Raw genomic sequence first — 8649 nt, 5'->3', positions numbered from 1 at the left:
TCCAAATATGTTCTTCTGGGCCATACCCTTCCCAGTCCACAGGGTACTGGACATAACCACATACCCGGTGAGATGCCAGGAGGCACTGCATCATATAGACAAGGTAACCATCTACCAGGCAGGGAGGAGGGAGAGGAGGGGTGACTGGGACCAGGGGAAGGTAGTAACCGGCTTGAGCTGGGAAACATGGAACACTTATGTAGCCCCCGGTAAGCCTCAGGCTTGCTCAGCTCGTTTTCGTCTAGGGGGAGCAGCCTTCGGCCCCGCCAAACTGGGTAATCAAGTTTGTGTAGATGCTGTGTGATGTATCCCACCCCGCCAAATAACAGACAATACACCATATGTGATTAAATGATTACACTTTATAGATCTTACTGGAACTATGTAATTAATAGAGATGAAATACAAAAGGAAAGTAAAAGGCACCAAACTTATCAAAGTTCAACCACTTTGTGCACAACCACTGGAGCTCAATTAACGGGGTCTTCTTTCCACCATTTGATCCCCTCCAACCCCCTCGACCCGCCAGCTGGGACTAACGATGGTGGTTGACCAGACGCTCCACACGAGTCTGTCTTCGTCTCAACTCCTCACCAAAGTCCCTGGGCCTCGGACTCCCGCTCGGGGTCTGTGCCGTCGGCCAGCTTACAGCATCGCCTCACCTCTCTCTATCCCCATCGCGCCTTCTTCAGTAGTTATAACCCAAACAAGCTGCTAGAGAGAAGCACTTTCTCAGCAGTTAACATAACAAAGAAGCCATTTTATTTTTAACATAACAAAGAAGCCATTTTATTAGCCTTAGCAGTAACATAAAAGAAGAAACCCCTTACACTCTCCCCCCAACAAATTTAGTCATGTCCTCATGACTTCTAAATAACTCGCCAACCCTTCCTGCTGACACAAAAACGGAATCCAGGTACAAACATTGACATTGCTCCCCAAACAGTAGACCTTGTGCCCTATTCCTCAGGCACCACATAGGCCAACCTATCTAGGAGTTTCCTAATCCTCTGAGACCTCCATACTCCCTCACCTAAACCCTTCAGGCTCAGACACTACTGGGGATACCTTTGGTCTGCTTGCCAAATCCACTCTCAATCTCGCACTCATGCCCCCACCACAACTCAGAGACCCTGTCCCGTGTCCAAGGCCCTGCTTCTTCTCCTTCAGTGTCTTGCTATAACCCAGGCTGCCCACAGCTAACCCTCCTCACTACCCCTGACTCAGTGGGAGAAGGGCCAAAAGTCTCTTCATCCAACAAGGGGAAGTTAGCGAAAAGCAGCATGCACCACACATCCAGCACGTCACTCATCGAATCCGTATTCTTCCCCATTTCCTCGATTGGTAGCTGCTGTTTGGTTTTCTCCAAACTGAAGCACTTAGCCTGGGCTGCTTCTGCAGCCTCTTCAGCCTCCTGCAATCGAGACGTCAGCTTCTTCCTGGACTCCTCCAACTTTCGCCACAGTCTCAGCAGTTCTGACTCACGCTTCGTGTCCATCTCCATCTGGGACGCAATTACATCACCAGCTTCTTCCAATCTGTTCTGGATCGATTTCTACCGATCCTTTCGAAAGTTAGTCATTGTTTCGTCTCTCTGGATTAATTCATCAGTAAATGACCGCAGTTTCGGCTCGGAATTCCGTTTCCCCGTCTCCACTTTGATGAGTGTGGATTCCAATTCTTCAATGGTTGTCCCAAAATTGCAGCACTCAGTTTCCAGCCTGCATTTCTGAGCGTTTAGTTCAGCGGTGCAAATCTCCTCTCTCAGCAAAACACTCAGGATCTGCGTCCTTCTCCAGACCTGGCACTTGTCCAAAGAAAGTTTTACTTCGTTAACCCGGGCTCCGGCACTCACCTCGCATTATAGTCTCCCAAGGCGAATCCAAACCTTAGGTGATCATCCACATACGCAAAAACTCCAAACACCTCCACATCCCCCATGGTCTTCCCCATGCCCCGTGGGAAGTTTGCAGGGGCTCCGGATGCGTCCTGTGGCATCTTTTCGGACCGGAAGAATCCTAGGGGACCTATAACTGTCGCCTTCTCCTTGTCGGTCTCACTCATCGGGATCTGGCAACATCCACTCCTCAGAGCCAGCACATTAAACCACGTCGCGCCACTCAAACAGACCGTCGTATTTTCGGCCCTCAGGACCGTATTCTGGTCAATGACAGTGCGCCTGTTCAGAGTCCTACAATCCACACACACGCTGCCTACGTCTTCCACGGCTGCAGGGGCCAGTCGCTGTGACTTCTCTCTCATTGAGGTGTCTTCAGCAGTCAACTCCCTTCCCTTGTGGTATTTCGGAGTGTCCACTAAGAGGGTCTCCCCCTCCGATACCTCCCCCAGGCCGTACCACCATCAGCTCTTGTTTAAATTCAGTACCAGCCCGATGCTGCTACACAGGTCCTCACAAGCAGCTCGAAACACTGGGTGCACAGACAATGCCCCCAAACAGCTCTTACCCGCCTCCTCCTGGCAGGCCTCCATGCGCCTCCTCATCAGCGGGGTGTTGGTCCCCTCCAGAATCGAAATGCTGCCTGTCTCAACAGTGTCCGGACATATCAGCATTAACGATTCACGACCCTCTAACACCCACACATTGGCCTTCAAGAACTGCAGTTTCACTGACCATCGTCTGGTTAATCACTGGCACTGGTACTCCAGATCTCCAGTGCCCTTAATGTTGTCAAGGGTAAATGCTTCAGAAACCAGTGTAAAACAAACTGTACAACAACTTGACCTGCGCCCCCGGTGTCGAGGATGGCTTTAGCATAGCTTCCATCTATCCCTAACAATACCTGAGGGCGTGGTCCCTCTAAGCTTTCAGGAATAGGGTCTGTTCCTTTCGGGAGTTCCTTGGTACATTGCTGGGAACGTGTTTCCCCAGAGACTCCTAGCCGTTCTCCTACTGGGTCTCCACTAAGTTTCCTGACACCTCTCCGATCAGCTGAACAATCTGAGGGAGGGGCCGATCTCCTTAAATGATCCCCTGGCACTGCAAGCAATTTAACTGCCCCCGCCCCCCCCCCCCCCAGCCAGAGAAGATACCTTGAAAACTTTCCCCCAATGTCCTGACACAGGTATGGAAAGCTCCCCCTCAGGTGCTGCATTTTACTTCCAGTAGAACCAAACGCATTTTCCCCTGCTTTCACTGTCACTGCGGGGTAATGTCACCAGCCCACCTACTCAAACTTTCAACCTATCCCTGGGGCTCTCCCTCAACCAAGCTCTGCCACTCATCTAACATCAGAGAGATCCATTCCACCCATGTCTCGTATGCCCCCGCCCCTTTAGGGGTGGACATTATCCCAAAAACCAGGCGGAGCCTGCCATAGCTGGAACATTTATTCGCAGACACTACCTCCGAATCAGACCACTCTTTCCTCTCTCTCCTAACAGTATGGACAGCCCATGGCCCCGCCTCACCTGGGGCACCAATAGACACTGGCATTTCCACCCCCATCTCATCAGTGCTAGTCTGAACTCGAACAAAGACCTCCGGGGTACCAACAGCCACCCCAACACGCATGCAGTAATAACCAGTAATCCCACAGAGGTACACCAACTTTCCGCTCCTGCAGCATGCATAATTTAAAGAGGGCGATCACACAAATTCCGACAAAAATCCATATTCTGGATGAGTAACCCCACAATCTAGCCTGCTGGTCAGCCTCAGGTTCACTCAGCTCGCTTTCGTCTAGGGGGAGCAGACTTCGGCCCCGCTAAACTGGGTAATCAAGTTTGTGTGGATGCTGTGTGATGTACCCCACCACGCCAAATAACAGACAACACACCATATGCGATTAAATGATTACACTTTATAATTCTTACTGGAACTATGTATTTAATAGAGATAAAATATAAAAGGAAAATAAAAGTCAAAGTTCAACCACTTCGTGTACAACAGTTGGAGCTCAATTAACGGAGTCTTCTTTCCATCATTTTATCCCCTCCGACCAGATGCTCCACACGAGTCTGTCCTCGTCTCAACTCCTCACCGAAGACCCTGGGCCTTGGACTTTCATTGGGGTCTGTTCCGTTGCACAGCTTACAGCATCGTGTCTCCTCCCTCTGTCCACATCACGCCTTCTTCCCCAAAGCCCACAAAAACAATAGCTTACAGACACACAAGAAAGAATAACATCTATCCCCACCGGTTAGCAAATGAATATAATTCTCTTTATCAGTAATTATAACCCAAACAAGCTGCTAGAGAGAAGCACTTTCTCAGCAGTTAACATAACAAAGAAGCCATTTTATTTTTAACATAACAAGGAAGCCATTTTATTAGCTTCAGCTGTAATATATTAAAAAAAACCCTTACACATAAGAACATAAGAAATAGGAGCAGGAGTAGGCCATCTGGCCCATCAAGCCTGCACTGCCATTCAATAAGATCATGGCTGATCTGTCCATAAACTCAGCTCCAGCTACCTGCCTTTTCCCCATAACCCTTAATTCCCTTACTATGTAAAAACCTATCTAACTGTTTCTTAAATATATTTAGTGAAGAAGCCTCAACTGATTTCCTGGGCAGAGAATTCCACAGATTCTCCACTGTCTGGGAAAAACAGATTCTTCTCATCTCTGTCCTAAATCTTCTCCCCTGAGTCTTGAGGCAATGTCCCCGAGTTCTAGTCTCACTTACCAATGGAAACAACTTTCCTACTTCTATCTTATCTATCCCTTTCAAAATTTTGTATGCTTCTATAAGATCCCCTCTCATTCTTCTGAATTCCAGAGAGTATAGTCCCAGGCGACTCAATCTTTCCTCATAGGTTAACCCCTTCATCCCTGGAATCAACCTGATGAACCTCCTCTGCACCGCCTCCAACGCCAGTATATTCTTCCTCAAGTATGGAGAACAAAACTGCACACAGTACTCCAGGTGCGGCCTCACCAGTACCCCCTATAGTTGCAGCATGACCTCCCTGCCCTTGAATTCAATCCCTCTAGCAATGAAGGCCAACATTCCGTTTGCTTTCTGAATACCCTGTTGCACCTGCAAGCCAACTTTTTGCGATTCATGAACAAGCGCTCCCAAGTCCCTCTGCACAACAGCATGCTGCAATTTTTCACCATTTAAATAATAATATGCTCTTCTATTATTCCTTCCCAAGTGCATGATCTTACATTTACCAACATTGTTTTCCATCTGCCAGACCTTGGCCCACTCACTTAATCCATCTATATCCCTCTGCAGACTCTCCACATCCTCTGTACAATTTGCTTTCCCACTCAGTTTAGTGTCATCAGCAAATTTTGCTACACTACTCTCAGTCCCCTCTTCCAAATCATCAATGTAAATGGTAAACAGCTGCGGGCCCACCACTGACTGCCAACCGGAGAAACACCCATTTATACCAACTCCCTGCCTTCCATCAGTTAACCAATCCACTATCTGCGCCAATACACTTCCTCTGACTCCATGCATCTGTATCTTATTTATATGTCTCTTGTGCGGCACCTTATCGAATGCCTTTTGGAAATCCAAATATACGACATCCACCTGTTCCTCTCTATCCACCGCACTCCTTTTGTCCTCAAAGAACTCTGTCTAATCTGTCTAATGGAACCACTCCTTTCTAAGTGTTTCGCTATTTCTTCCTTAATGACAGCTTCAAGCATTTTTCTGATTACAGATGTTAAGCTAACTGGCCTATCGTTGCCCGTCTCTTGCCTACATCCTTTTTTAAAAAAGTGGCGTGACATTTGCTGTCTTCCAGTCCACCGGGTCCTGCCCAGAGTCTAGAGAGTTTTGACAAATGACTACCAACACGTCTACTATAACTTCCACCAATTCCTTCAGCACCCTGAGATGCATCCCAACAGGACCAGGGGACTTATCTACCTGGGTGGATCTTCAGTGATGCTGGCAGATGCAATCTATAGGACATCTTGTTTGATGCCTTTTCCACTACAAATGGTCTCACATTCCACGGTGCCAATTTCCAGCTCTCAACTTTCAGGGGAAGATCCCTTGATACCAACCAGATCTCCTCTCCTGGCTTGAATGGCCTTACCTGTCGACGGAGCCGATCAGCCTGCCGGGAATGTTGTCTCTGGTGCGCAGAAGCCTTGGCTCGTCTCCAGGTGCGTTTGTAGTCGTGGGTCAGCTGTTCAGCAGCAGGAACCCCTACGTCAATCTCCTGATCAGGGAAGAGTGGGGCTGGAATCCCTTCTGGCATTCAAAGGGAGACATACTGGTGGAGAGTGACTGGAGGTTATTGTGGGCAATCTCTGCACAAAAAATTGGGAGCTCTGGGACATGGGGTTAGAAGGCAAGACAACGCAGGGTTGTCTTCAACTCCTGGTTCACTCTCTCAGTCTGACCATTAGATTGGGGGTGGTGAACAAGCTGAGTGGAGGTCCATCAAGAAGATTGACCATGTATGCCAGTTTTTGCATACCATCATCAAAACGATCAGCCTACTCTTGAAATATCAGCTCGCATTGGACAATAAAATTCCTGCAGCCATCGGGATCACTAGAATATCTGCCTGATGGTGGCATACTCGGTTGCCATACGAACTCAGATGTCTGTGGGAGTCAGAATGCAGGAGTCGGGTCTGGTCCGGTCGCAGGAGTGGGAGCATTGGTAGCAGAGATTGTCGGGACAGCAGAAAAGGAGGACCTGCGAGATGGTGGGAGTGGCACTGAGGCTGCTCAATTGCGTTGGCGAGAATGTTAATGGCTGTCAGCTGATACTGGCTGTTCACAGGAAGATCATGGATTGGAGGCCTTGAGTGCAGAAATCGTAGACACTGGAGTCCAATTGTCTGCAGTGAGCTGTTAACAGTTGCGGCTAGGGACGATACCTGTTCTTCCAAGTGAGACTGGGCTTGTCGTCACAAGATCATCTGCCCCATTGCCTCCGTAGCTTCACTGAGAACAGATTCCATTGCTTGTAGCTTGTCTCCTACCTGACCAAAGAACCTCACGGCCAAGTTCAGCTGCTCTCTTTCTGCTGGATCCATCTTTGTGTGTTTGAAACTTGCTGTCACCAGGTTCAGATGTGGCCCAAGTGCGGAGTGAGAGACACTGAAGCCGGTCGGTAGTTCACAGACTTTGATACAAACAGTGTTAAAGGGGAAAGAAAACAATAAACGCTAGATCAAACAGGTCCACTAACTAAAGCTCTCAAATGGAAAACAAAGCCTTCGAAGTGTTGCTGTGCTGTGTCCAAGTCTCGACAAGCATTACGACAACAAGTATTGAGTTAAATACTATCACAATGAAATAATAATTTGCTGACACATGCATATTCACAAGCGCAATTGCCATATCTACTGTGCAGCCAAATCCGTGGATGTGACTAAGGCAAGAAGGTAAAGTGAGAGAAGGAAATGGGAATGGGGAGTGGTGTGGGGGGGGGGGGGGGGAGTGGGCGGCCATGACCGGAAGTTCAAGAAATCAATATTCATGTCATCAGTTTGGAGGCTACCCAAGATGGATTATAAGGTGTTGGTCCTTCAGCCTGAGCGTGGCCTCATTGCAGCAGTAGAGCAGGCCATGGACTGACACGTCGGAATGGGAATGGGAAGTGAAATTAAAATGGGTGACCACTGGGAGATCCCACTTTTTCTGGCAGACAGAGCATAAGTGCTCAGCGAAGCAATCTCCCAATCTACAACAGATCTCATCGATTTACAGGAGGCCACACCTGGAGCACCAGATACAGTAAGTAACTCCAACAGACTCACAGGTGAAGTGTCACTTCACCTGGAAAGACTGTTTGGGGCCCTGAATGGTAGTGAGGAAGGAGGTGTTGAGGCAGGTGTAGCACTTGTTCTGTTTACAAGCATAAGTTCCAGGAGGAAGATCAGTGGGGAGGGACGAGTGGACAAAGAATTTGCGTAGGAAAGCAGAAAGTGAGGGAAATATGTGCTTGGTGGGATCCCGCTGGAGATAGTGGAAATTATAGAGAATTATGTGCTGAACGGATAGGGTGATTGGGTGGCAGGAGAGGACACGAGGAATCCTATCCCTGTTGGGTGACAGGAGGATGAGGTGAGGGCAGAGGTGCACGAAATGGAAGAGATGCATTTGAGGGCAGTGTTAATGGTGGAGGAAAGGAAGTTCCTTTCTTTGATGAAGGAAGACATTGCCTTTGTTCTGGAATGAAAAGCCTCATCCTGAGAACAGATGCGGCAGAGATGGAGGAATTGAAGGTGATGGGGTTTTTACAAGTAACAGGGTGGGAAGAGGTACAGTCCAGGTAGCTGTGAGAGTCCACGGGTTTATATTAGACATCAGTAGATAAACTGTCTCCAGAGATAGAGACAGGGAGACTGAGAAGGGGGAGGGAGGTGTCACAAATTAAGCAGGTAAGTTTGAGGGCAAGGTGGAAGTTGGAAGCAAAGTTGATGAAGTCAACAAGCTCCAACTGGGTGCAGGAAGCAGCACCAACAAAGTCATCAATATAGCTTAGGAAAAATTGGGGTGTGATACTAGTGTAAGCTTGGAACATAGACTGTTCCACATAGCCAACAAAAAGGCGGGCATAGCTGGGACCCATGTAAGTGCCCTGTTGTTTGAAGGAAGTGGGACGAGCCAAAGGAGAAATTATTGAGAGTTAGAACAAGTTCCACCAGTCGGAGAAGAATGGTGGTAGAGGGGAACTGGTTGGATTTAGTGTGCAGAAAA

The sequence above is a fragment of the Mobula birostris genome, chromosome 16 (genome assembly GCF_030028105.1).
Source record: "Mobula birostris isolate sMobBir1 chromosome 16, sMobBir1.hap1, whole genome shotgun sequence".
NCBI lineage: Eukaryota > Metazoa > Chordata > Chondrichthyes > Myliobatiformes > Myliobatidae > Mobula > Mobula birostris.
Note: the sequence above shows the minus strand (reverse complement) of the source record.